This window comes from Melozone crissalis, unplaced genomic scaffold (assembly GCF_028551555.1).
Source record: "Melozone crissalis strain CALT ecotype California unplaced genomic scaffold, PUWL_Pcris_2 ptg000005l_1, whole genome shotgun sequence".
NCBI classification, from domain to species: domain Eukaryota; kingdom Metazoa; phylum Chordata; class Aves; order Passeriformes; family Passerellidae; genus Melozone; species Melozone crissalis.
In genome coordinates, this window is record NW_026535783.1 from 45,737,358 (window position 1) to 45,750,420 (window position 13,063).

The 13,063-nt window shown below is 42.8% G+C and overlaps 1 protein-coding gene across 3 annotated transcripts in view; it reads right to left on the reverse strand.

Moving 5' to 3' along the window:
• The window catches only part of KDM4C (lysine demethylase 4C), a 259,796-nt gene extending 256,358 nt beyond the window's left edge, over window positions 1-3,438 (reverse strand). For all 3 annotated transcript variants that reach the window (XM_054284529.1, XM_054284547.1, XM_054284555.1), the window contains exon 1: window positions 3,253-3,438. The gene's annotated coding sequence lies outside the window, so the exon portion shown is untranslated. The remainder of the gene's footprint in view (window positions 1-3,252) is intronic.
• Window positions 3,439-13,063: the final 9,625 nt, after the last annotated feature.

Consider the following 13,063-nt stretch of genomic DNA (forward strand, 5'->3'; position numbering starts at 1 on the left):
ACTTCTCTCTCTAAACCTGCTTACTTATGGAACACCTGAAACTGCATTTCTGCACTACCAGAAAAGTTCACCTTCAGTGTGAGCACTTCCATCCTCATAAAGGATTTTGTAATTCAAAGACTAGTTCCAATACCCCTGCCCTCACATTCTGGCCTAATTTACCACAGACCAAATACCTAGTGGCCAAGCCACATCCAGTAACATCACGCCTTTCTGTTGTTATGACTGAAAGCACACATATGGTCAGCTTGCATGACCAAAAGCTCCTCACTCCAGACTGATCCCAGGCCCCTGAAATTACATACTATTTAACAGGAGTGGCAGATCACCCAATGAACTCACTGAATGCTATCTGGCAACTACATGGCTCTTACCCATAATAATTCATCAGACAAAAGGAGCAAGTTCAACTGTAAAGGGCCTTGAGGGGAAGCCTTATGAGGAGCAGCTAAGGCCTCTGCTCAGTCTGGAGACAGGAGCCTGAGGGGAGACCTCACTGCAGTTACAACTTCCTCATGAGGGGAAGAGGAGGGGCAGGCACTGATCTCTTCTCTGTGGTGACAGTGACAGGACCAGAGCGAATGGCCTGAATCTGCGTCAGGGGAGGTTTAGGTTGGATATCAGGAAAAGGTTCTTCAACCAGAGGGTGGGTGGACACTGGAATGAGCTCTCCAGGAAAAGTGGTCACAGCTCTAAGCCTGAGAGCATTGTCCTGAGAGCATTTGGACAATGCTCTCAGGCACATGGCATGATTTTTGGAGTTGGACACAAACAAAATTACGGATAAAAGTACTCATACTTGCATAACTCAGTTGTACAACTGCTCACACAGACAAAGCCAACAACTCAACTGCTATGTGCAATTCCACAATTGTAAACAGGTGAAATTAAGTTGGAGGAAAGGGTAAGACTGCAGTAGAATTAATTATGACATACAGTGCCACTTATGAAACCTGAAGTAAACTGTGAGTCTTCATATAACAAAACTACAATAAATCTTCATTTATAACAGATATTGGGACTTTGGACCAGCAAATTTTTATTAACATCTTCATTATATGATTTGATTACACAACAATTACTACCCTCCAAGTATAAAATATTGCGTATCTTCAAAATATCCTACGTCTTCTATGATTCTAAACAAAAATCAAGAGAAAAACTCCTTACATCACTTGCTGATTTTGAGATATGAATTATCAAACTATCAAGTGACTACGGAGATTTTTACTAGAGAAGTATTAAAATCTTAACATTTCAGAACATCACTTTTTGAACCATCCCTGTGATCATTCAGAGATCTTGCAAATACCTTATATTAACAGGTAATACATCTTCCCTTTGAAGCTCCATGTATACTGAATTCTTGTTTCAAAAGCTGTTACAGTGAGGCTTTTTTAATTTATATTGGAGGTGGTAGGATGGAAATACCACCTTTAATAGCACCACAACCCTATTCACATTCTGTTCAGCATAATGCTGATGAAATATATCTCACTAAAAAAAAACTAAGAAAAAAATTGAATATCGAAGTGAATTACCTGCAGAACTAAGAATTAGACCAACTAAGAGCTGTTTAAACCCAGAAAGTCCTTAATCTATAACCTATTTGACCCAATATTTTATAATACAGTTAAGCATAAAATTTCATTTTTAAAAAATTACTATGTTTGCTAATGTTACCTGAGGAATATTCTAATAATGAGCAGTTGACAACATAATTTTATTATTTGAATGCAATACTGATTGTGCACTCAGATTTAGTGCAGAACTATTTATTTGATTTGTTTAGAAATTAGCTCAAGAGATACAAAATACTCCATGCAATACTCAGCAATAATTAAAGAGTAAAACTTACAGGATTTGATTTTTTTCCCCTATTTTATGTTATTTGCCATTAAAAAAAAGAAGACATCAGAGACAAAATCAGATTAGGTTTTTTTAAAACAAGCACTGACCGAAGACTTTTCTCTCATATACTTTATTCCAGCTCTGATCCAACAGCTATTTAACTATGTCCACATATCTGAGTGATATATATTGTTTCCTGGGTCAATCCCTAGAAAGGAAAATGCTAACACCAACACCACTCCAAACCTAAGCTGGAGAAAAAAACCAGCATGAGGGTCAGTAGTTCAACTTACTCTCATTTCAACTACTGAAGCAGGAATCATGTTTGTGTTTTCCATCTTCTTGTGTTTGGAAAATACTTCTGTGAAGCAATGCCACCAGCTACTTATGACAGTACAAGCAAAAATAAAGGTAAAGCCCAAGGCCAATTTTATCCCATAGACACAAAAAAACCCCTACGGCATTAGGTGTCACTAAGTTTCTTTCTTGTGGAAAAAGTGATTCCGCTTAAAAGGTGCTGGTTTAGTAGCCACTAAGTAGTAACTTCAGTTCCTATAGTTGGTAATTCTCAGCAAAGAATCATAAAGCTGCACTTCAAAAAGTAAAATATAAATGCCATTTATTCTCTGAGGTAGTATAATTTTTTTGAACAACACACGGACACACGAGTATTTTTCCTAATATAGTTAACCTATGAGACATAATATTTCGCACACACTTCCCACTCACTTTCTCAGCTAAAATCAGAGGAGAGTAACCTCATCAAGAGAAGACTAGTACCATGACAGAGAGATCTGATCCCAAAACCAGCTTCGAAAGCGTTTTACAACCACGGACAGATGTGGAACAGGCGCTTAATTCGGTTCTTCACTCAGCACACAACCCTGAAGTCTTAGCTACATGCAGGAACGAACGAACTGCACCAAAAAGAGACTACCTGGAAAGTCCGCAACAATTTCATCAAATCCCTGACAGACATGAAGAGAGAAAAAGGTCTATTTCACTCCGTCCACGCACTTCGACCACGCGGAGAACCCGCCCGACCTCCCGGAGAGCTCCCACGGCAGTCCCGACCCAGAACAGCCGGCAGCGAGCAGGAACGCCAGATCCACTTTTCCCACTGCTGCCGGTTTCGCTTCCCCACCTCGGTCGCAGCCGCCACCCTCTCGTCCGCGGCGCGGAGCCCCCGCACGCATCCGCTGCCGGCGCGGGGGCTGCCGCGGGACCCGTCGCGCCTGCGGGAGCTGCCCGGCGGCACTTCGGCCGCTCCGCCCCGCGCCCCGGAACCGGGCCCGCCCGGCGATGCCCCGCCGCCGGGACCCGCCGCGCACCCCCGCTCCGACCTGGCCCGACGCACTTCGGCCGCCCCGCCGCCCCCCCTGCTCGCCCCCAGCCCCATACCTCCGCGCCGCACACCCGCGGCCGCCGCCTGGGCCAGCTCGGCGCTGCCTCCGCACCTGTCCGGGAGAGGCTCCAGCGGGCAGGCGCGGCCGGAGGAAGGGATGAGGGGCGGGGCGGCGCGGGACGGGAGGGGACAGGACAGAACTGGGCAGGGCAGAGCACGGCAGGGGCAGGGACAGGGGCAGGGACAGGGACAGCGGCAGCGGCAGGGACAGGCGCAGGCCTGTTCCCTGCCGCCGCCGAGTCCCCCGTTCCCTCGAGGCTGCCGCTGCCCTGCTGCGCCCGCACGACAGGCACCTCGCTCCCGGATTTCGGATGACAGCTGCTGGATGCGCACGCGCGCTCGCAGGGGGCAGCGCACGTGACCCAGGGAGCGGCGCCCGACGCGTCACGTGCCGGGAGAGGGGGGCGGCGCTGCCGGGAGAGGGGGGCGGCGCTTCCGGGCGGGGTAGCGGCGCTGTGGGAAGGCGGAGCGGGCACCGCGGGTCAGGGCGGCCTGGCAGCCTTCTGGCAGCTTTCTCGGGCGGATCCACTGCTCCTGCGGCCGGAAAGGGCCTGCCCGCTTCTCTGGGCCCGGCCCGTGAGCAGCCGGTGCGCCCAGCCGGACGCACCCGGGGAATATGCCAGCGCAAAGCTTAGAGCGTAGTCGGTCTGTTAGAGAATCACAGGTTGGAAAAAACTTTTTGAGGCCGTCGAGTCTAACCTATCACCGAACACCACCAAGTCAGCCAGAGCGTGGCACTGAGTGCCAGATGTTTTCTTAATCACCTCCGGGGGCGGTGACTCCATCACCTTCCTCGGAAACCGATTCCACTAATAACCCTTTTTGTGAAGAAGTCCCTCTACACTTAGGCGAATTGGCAGGACCTTTCAGGTCCGTAGGGATAGTGGATCTCTCACAGCAAGCTGCAAAGTCGACATGGTTATACTAATCAATCTGTATGCCATAGTGTCCCCTATCAATCAGTACTGCTGTACAAATGTGATTTTGTTTGCAAAAGTTTAATGTTGCTTTTGGTGGCAAAGGCCCATAGTGATCAATGCGGTGTCTTTCCGTTCTGAAGTGCCATGGCGCAGTATAATTTTGACTGTTTCAGATGCTGCTAAAATGGATCAGACTGTGGTTTAATCACTGTGTGATATGCTTCGACTTTTCTTACTCATCAGTAAGCTATGTTAATCTTTTATTTTGCTTCTGCTTGCTGTGTTCTAGAAAGTAGTGAAAAACAACCAGAATATGACTGAAGGACAAGACCACTTCAGTCCTTCCTCAAATATACCTATTATGTTCAAAGAAGTTATAGTTATATTCATCTTTGAGAGTCAATGACATTTTTTTAGTACTAAAGAAGCCTGAAAATACAGGACTTTCTGGGCCTTTTTTTGTTTTGTTTTGTTTTTTGGGGGGTTTTTTTGTTTGGTTTGGTTTGGTTTTGGGTTTGTTTTGTTGTTTTTTTTTTTTTTTTGAGGGCAGCATACCTACTGCTGTAATTTTCCTGTTATGTTACTTTTTCATTTGAACACATATGCACTAACAAAATTTGTGCAGCTCTATCTCTGAATATCTCTGTAGGGCACTACTATGTCTAGCAGTGTCTAAAATGAATCTTCCGCTTCTGCCTAGGGAAACAAATTTCATATCACTTAACATGAGTAGAAGAAACAGAGGGAGTCATTTGCCTTCTTTGTCAAACCTTTGGTGGGGTTAATAAAATATTTGTTTAATGCTTACAAGAAAAAAGTGCAGCTGAGTGCAGTTTCTCATTGTTACCTGCTTGCTAGTTCACTATGAAGCAGAAAAGATTGATGACTTTTACATTGTTTTCAAATGTGATCTCTAAGACTCATGCAGAGTATTTGTTGAATAGAAAATACAGCAATAACTCTTGGAAGTATTGAATCAAGACTCTCCTCATCTGTTCTTTCAGGTTACAACTCTCTGTGAGGCCACGAAGTGCCCTGGAGTGTGGTAAAGTGTTGCCAAAGCGTGCACCTCCCACAGCCACTGGCTCAAGCAGCCCCAATTTACAGACTAAGGGTGCACATGGGTAGTGTGGGAGCATTAATCTTCATAGTGCTGTGGCTATGCAAAGCTATGCCTTGACATCATTTCTCAAAGCCAGTAGCTAAGAACTTCTGTTTTGATAGATGGAAGTAAGGACGGGGGCCTTTTTCAGAATAGTTATGGAGCAATGTGTGATCAATAAATCAGCATTTTGGCTTTATTAAACCACTGTGGCACAGTATTTCCAGTACATGCTTATCTTGCAAGGATGTATCTCAAAGGACCTATGAATTTGCTGGCATGTTCTACCTGGGAGGAAGAATCTTTTAATTACTGAGGTATAAGTAAGCTTTTCTGCACTTTCGTCCTGCCATTCGCATTTTGGGCTATGTCTTAAGGTTACTGTTAGCTAGTAACAAAAAACCTGGTACCATGACAATGACCTCTAAGAGAAAAGGATAACCTGTAAGTTCCCTTACCTGTGTTTTAAGTTGCTGATGCAATATCTAGGCAGCACAAACCTCTGAACAAAAAAAAAAAATAGTCTTTTTGCAGTCTTTTTGCTGTGTGATAGTGTATTTTCTCTATTTCACAGTGGTCAGGAACTGCTCCTGAGGAGCTGACATCTGTTTGAGTTACAAATTTATCTTCCATGACACCTCTGGGTCCCTGTTTTAGTGTGGTACCACTCATGGTGAAAAATTTTTCCGCAATATGCCCTGAATTTCCTGTGTTGAAATGAATGTGCTTGTCTTGTCTGATCACTGTGTTTTTCCAAGGAAGCTCCATCTGTTATAGATGTAATAATATCTATAACATATTATAATATCTATAATAATAGTAATATGATGATTGGCTCTCGCAGTTAAGAGGTTAATATTTTGTGTATGTTAAGAGAAGTTCCACTGAGGTCGTTGTTTGTAGTTTGCACGTCCACTGTTCTCCCCAGAGTCGCCTTCCCCCCTCTGCATTGCTGTCATCAGACAGCCTCGGCTATTGGGAAGGCTTGTTATAGGGAGGCGGGGCATATTTATAGGTGACAACACCTGGCGTCCAATCAAGTAGCAAGGATGAAGTCTCCACCAATGGGCGGCGAAGAAAAAGTTGACTGACAGCTTTGGGCGGGGCCAGTGTTGCCTGATGCACCAGCAGGGGTATAAAGGGCGGAGCCGCCATTTTGTAGATGAGCATGTGGTTGTTGGTCATATCCTTACAGAGTTCTGCTCTTTGTCCCTCTTCAGTCCTTTGTTGTATTTGTAAAGGTTTAATAAGCCTTGAAAATTTTAGAAATGAGAGGATGTTTCTCACGCATCTTTTCTGTGCTACCCACTGGCTTATGGTGGACAGCAATAAGGTTGTCCTGAGGCCTCATCCTCTTAAGGTTGAACAAACGGAGCTCCCTCAGTTGCTTCTCATATTCTCCACTCCCTGACAACTTTGTGGCCTTTTGCTGAAAGTCTGGAAGCATGTCAATGTCCTTCATTGTACTGAGAGTTGAAAACTGGTCACAGCATGCTATTTCACCCAAATTGTAGCAGAATATTTTATTTTGGATTTAAATGTAGGTCATTTCCATATCACATAGCAGCAACACTAAAATATTTTTTCAGGATTTTAAGTAATGTATTTGCTTCACATTGCAGTCACATAGCTATCTAAAATCATTTCAGATGTATGGAATGCTGGCTTCTAAAATCCCACTGCAATACTTCTTGAAACACATGAGATGGCAGCAAATACCAGAAACAAAGCACTACTGGCCCAAAGCAGAGAAGCTGATGCCAGTGGGACAGATTTTGCCCTGCTCCTGGTACACTTATCTAGAGTGTGGGGATTGCTGCAACTTCTGTTACTCTGCATTGAGTTATAAATTGCAGTGTGAGTACTGGCTGTTTAAATGTAATAGTATGAGAAATATTCACAAATATCAGAGGGTTATGTCCAAAAAGGAGACAGAGGAGTCCTTCAGCTTTATTCAAATAAAGTGAGAAGGTCCTCTGGGGCACACACCCACAAGGTTTTCTCTCTCAGGGTTTCAGAGAGCACAGCCTCCTTTTATCCTAAACACCCTGCCACATGTTGTTCTCTTCATTTCCCCATTGGCTGAGATATTAGGAAGGTACAACTTTCCTGAACCACCTACCACATATTTCCTTCCAAAATCACCTGCCACATATTCCCCCCTTGTACCTATTATTTCACCCCTGAGTTCAGAAGTTCAGGCTTGTGCAGACCCTTGTTTGGGCTCTGCAATAACCAGTTGCCCAAACTTAGTACAGACAGTAAGCCCCATTCCAAAGACACTAATACCCATACCTTCACTAATCACATTATTTGTAAAGACATTAGCACACATCCTTCTTCTCAATAGTCACTGAAAATTTCTGTGGCCTGTATGTTTCATTAAGAGTATGTAGTTTGGTAAAGTTATATAACAGAAGAAACAACTACTTTTTTTTTTTTTTTTAACTGTATATCTTCTATCTTTTGCATCTTTTTCATCATGGTTTTAAAATATTGACAGCAATATGTAACCTTCTAACTCTTAATGTTCTGAAAATTAATTCATTCAGATTTCATTCATGGATCTCTGTAGCAGTTAAACACTTCCGTGACAGGAAGATAAAGTGAGGCACATTTTAACTGGGAATTATGAACTGTAAAAACACTAGCAGGACAAATAGGGAGTAAGTTTATCCAAGGATACAGTTGGTAGCTATCCTTCTTCCAATAATGTCATTCTATCCAGATGAAAAGTATTTTGAGTTCTCTGTCTCAGAACCTTTTTGATTTATGTAGAAATTCCCAGAATATCTATGCACCTCTTACAAAGGCCAGACTGGATAACTTCCAAGTTGAGGATTCACATTAAATATTTATTTCTGTTATATGTACTCTTGACATTTTATTTAAACATAGAGGGAACCTTATTGTATTTAACATTAATCACTTTCATTAGAAACAATGTTCTTTCAGCTGACAGCTCTTTTTCTTAAAAAATGTCAGGATAAAATGCTCCATACTGTCTCTGCAGGGCTGTAGTGCTTGAATAGTGCATTTCAAGTCTACATAGGCATCAAGTCTCTGAGCCCTGGATCCTGGTCTCCCAGCCAATTCAGCCAAGCAGGCAAAGGTTGATTATTTGGTGACACTAGATTTTTTTGTGGTCATGTTCTTGCTGCTAGATTTGTGAAAAATGTAGTTCTTACTTCCAGTAGTACTGGACAGATGGTCAAGAGTCTTCATTGTACTGTAGTGTGAAAGGGATAAAAAATTAACAATATATAATCAGGTCACCTTGTCTCCCCTCTGTGTCAACTAATTTGTCTTCTTTTCAGTACACTGTTTTCTGACCTGTTTTTAATGATTTTAATCAAAATTTTCACAGTATCTGTCCATTTTGTCTGCAGTACCTATGTGACTTTAATGGGCTTCAGTAGTTTTACATGTATAACAGACTATTCTATGATAATGAAAAGGTGAAGATGAATATTCAGAGGAAGACAAAAAAAATAGAACTTTTTCTTGCCTCCACTGTAAATAAATAATAGACTTCACATACATAGGTTTAACTGAAAAGAAAGCAAATACCTCTTGTCATTAAGTACCTCACACAGGTACTTTATACTTCCTGTGAATTTGGTTTGTTGATGCCATCCACTGAAATGTGGAAAAGTCTTTCAATTTATAAATTAGGCATATACCCAAAATGGATTCTACTTAGATAAAAGTTCATATGTTAGGGGAACCAAAATATTTGTATAGGGAAAGTGGTAGAGATGGCTGGAGCACTGAACTCAGGATGTTCATGGTCTCTTGCTGTATGCAGAAACTGTGCTTTACTTTGGAACAATAGGTGGCAGTCTTTATCTTCCGCTTGCCTCATCTCCAAGTAGTTAAGGTGTCTTTCTTCTACAAAAAATAGCTAATATGCTTAGACAGCAATAGGAGAAAATAAGGCTTGGCTATGTCAGTAATCAAACTAAACAAGCTAAAAATGAAATTTCTCTAAAGTGAAGTCCTCACAGAATCTGATAAATATGAGCCTGAAAACAAGTGACATTTAATCATTACGGTCCTTTTTCTGCATTTGTGTGATTTGAGGGCTGAACTAAGAGAAAATGATTACATCTCTTTGTAAAGCCCTCATCCAGAAATATATTCTGTCCTTTCTTACTAAGCAGGTGAATATGAGAGGTTTTTTTCACTGTTGTCTTGAAGAGTGTGTGTCTCTGCCCAAGAAGAGTCATGAAGGAGAAGAGAAGAAGCAGTAGACAGCAACCAAGTGAGTACTGGCTCAAAGATACTATGGAAAGAGCTGAAACCCCAGTTTAGTCTGCAAGACTCCCCAAAGTAATTTGAAACCATGAAAATAAATTGGTTTGTAAGAACTACTTTGGCAATTTTTTCCACTCAAAAGAAGATGGATAGGGACTCTGCCACAAATTGACTAAAAAGAAAGGTCAACCACAAGGAAAGTCTGCTGCACCCATGTTCATAGATGGAAATTAGGAAAGCTTCTTTACCAAAAAAAAAAAGTTAAAAAAGCATTGCTTCCATCACTTGCAGTGTTTATTCTTCGTCTTTATGTCTTTAAAACCCCTTTATGTGATAATATGGAAGGTATTTGGAATAGCTCTACCTTCAGGTCGCTGAACAGTATAAAGGAAGAAAGTAACCAAGTGTACACAACCCAAAGTATTGCATCAGAGTACTATTTTCTAGAACTTGCACTGTTTAAATTTCTTCAAAAACTGGAAATTGAATGCAAATTTTACTAGCTGGAAGTTTCCAAACTTAAAATTTTCATTTATATTCTACATTGTAGTATCTTACAGCAAGATATAAAAGGTTAGCATTTGTAGAGGAAAAGAGTACAAAGTTAACATAAAAGTTAAGAAAAAATTTTGGCTGACTACAGGTTACATAGGCAGAATCTTTTAGTAAAGAAGATGTGATTTGTCAGTAGTCATAATGAACATGAAATGTATGAATCTTCTTTGACCAACCTGATCTCCTTTTATGACCAAGTGACCCACCTGGTGGATGCAGGACAGGCTGTGGATGTTCTGCAGACTTCAGCAGAGCCTTTGGCACTGTCTCCCACAGCACACTCCTGGAAAAGCTGGCAGCCCATGGCTCAGACAGGAGCACTCTGTGCTGGGTTCAGAACTGGCTGGGTGGCCGGGCCCAGAGGGTGGAGGTGAACGGTGCCACATCCAGCTGGGGCCAGTCAGCAGTGGTGTCCTCAGGGGTCTGTGCTGGGCCAGCTCTGTTCAATATCTTCACTGATGACATGGATGAGGGGATTGAGTCCTTCACTAGTAAGTTTGCAGACAACACTAAGCTGGGATCGTGTGTTGATCTATTGGAGGGTAGAAGGGCTCTGCACAGAGACCTGGAATGGTTGGAAGCATGGGCAGAGTCCAGTGGGATGGAGATTAATAAATCCAAGTGCTGAGTCCTGCATTTTGGCCACAATAACCCCCTGCAGTGTTACAGGCTGGGGATGGTGTGGCTGGAAAGGGACCTGGGGGCACTGGTGACAGCCGACTGGACATGAGCCAGCAGTGTGCCCTGGTGGCCAAGAAGGCCAAAGGGATCCTGGCCTGTGTCAGGAACAGTGTGGCCAGCAGGAGCAGGGAGGTCATTCTCCCCTGTACTCAGCACTGGTGAGGCCACACCTCGAGAGCTGTGTCCAGCTCTGGGCTCTCAGTTTGGGACGCTTGAGATGCTTGAGCACATCCAGAGGAGGCAACGAGGCTGGTGAGGGGCTGGGAACACAAACCCTGTGAGGAACGGCTGAGGGAGCTGGGGGTGTTTAGCCTGGAGAAAAGGAGACTCAGAGGTGACCTTATCACTCTGCAACTCCCTGAAAGGTGGCTGTAGTCGGGGGGGTTGGTCTCTTTCTCCAGGGAACAACTTGACAGAACCAGAGGACAGTGTCTTAAGCGGCACCAAGGGAAATATAGGTTGGATATTAGGAAAAAGTTTTTCACAGAAAGAGTGATAAAGTTCTGGAATGACTTTCCAGGAGCGTGGTGGAGTGGATGTGTATAAAGAAAGACTGTGTATGACACTTGATGCCATAGTTTAGTTGAGGTATTGGGACATGGGTTGGCCTCGATGATCTTTAAGGTCTCTTCCAAGCTAGTGATTCTGTGATTCTGTGAATTCTTACATTTGAAGTTTTAACAATTCATCGTTTTGAGAGTTAATGTAACTAAATATTGAAATAAATTTTGACTTTTCATTTGATAGTCCACAATGTGTTTCCTTTATTTTCAGCGTGGAAGTTTACACACTTATTTAAAAGGATTTTTTTAAAAATTGGTTAAATTCAAAGCAATGCTGTCATGGTTCTGAGAGGAACATGAATTCAGAACCATTAAAGATTTTGGAATGTATCAACCAAGAAACTCTTGAAGATTAGCACATTTTTGGTCTCACTCATTATTTGATTTGATGTAGCCATTATTGTCCTTAGATATGGCTATCCATCCCATTAATATTACTGTAAAAAACTCTACAACATCAGAGCGCCAGAGGAAGTCCAAAAATATTCTTAACGTCACCTCACACTTTTCTTCCCCTTTTTTTTCCTTTTTTTTTTTTTCTTCTAGCTTTAAAACACTGAAGAATAGCATCTGCTGTGCTGGGATCAGAAAAGGATTAAACCAGCAAAATTTCTGACATGTGTAGAGTAGTATATTTATCTTGGATGATGATGATCTTGACTCTATTTAAAATGCCCAACATGACTTTGGTAAATTGAAAAAACTAAAATCAGTGATCCTAACTGCAGGATACATAAATATGATGTAATTTTTTTAAGAGAAATGCATCCAGTAGAAAAGTATATTGACGCAGTGCCAGAATCACCCACTAGCTCCCAACAAAGCGCCAGGAGTGGCTGTTCCCAGATTCAGTGGGATCTGAGCAACAGTAGAGCACGGCTCTACTGCGCTGAAGGCAGAGACAAGAATGAGGGAATCTTATAGATTCCAAGGTGGTTTATTACCAAGGAGAGTCCAGGGATGAAAGACCATGAGCCCTGGTGTGCAGGGACTTTTATACAGGGGCGGATCTAGGGGAGGGTGCATTTTTACTGACCCAAATAGTTCCAGTTCCTGGGGCTCAGTTGGTGCATGTGGTAGTTTTCTGGTCCAGTAGTCCCAATCATCCACAGAGTTGAACTTCTAGTTTTTAGAGCTATGATCCCAGATCTGCAGAGCACAGATGGTATCCTCTGGTATTGGCCACACATCCGTAAGTAACCCTATCATACAGGTGGAAAAAGGGTTACTCAGCTGGCCACTGAGAGACACATTGTCTCTCCTGTTTGTTGAGGTTAGCAAGGGTGACCCATATATTTTGCCTTGGTTGCAAGACTATCCAGGTGTTACTTGGAGGAAGGAAATAGAGAAGGCTACAAACTGTGAGCAAGGAGTGTGTCATCCTCAGTCTTTTTAGGAGTCCTTGGTGAGTCCTGGTCTTGTCCTGGAATTGCTCTCTGGTTCTTGACTAGGTCCCCTGTTGGAGCTTCTGATGGTTCTGTGAGCTCCTCAAATGGCTGTAACTGAGGTTTGATAGTCTTGGCTGGTATCCACTTCAGTCCCGCACCTGTGGACACACAGGCAAATCCCCTTCCCCAGGTGACAAGAGGGAATGCCCCTGAAACTTATAATTTACTTATTAAGTAAATTATATAGCTTATTGTTGGAGGCTGTTTTAAGTAAAACTGCTTCAACTCTCCCAACCACTCCTGTAACATAAAAAGGATCAGTAACTGAATTAAAAGGAAAC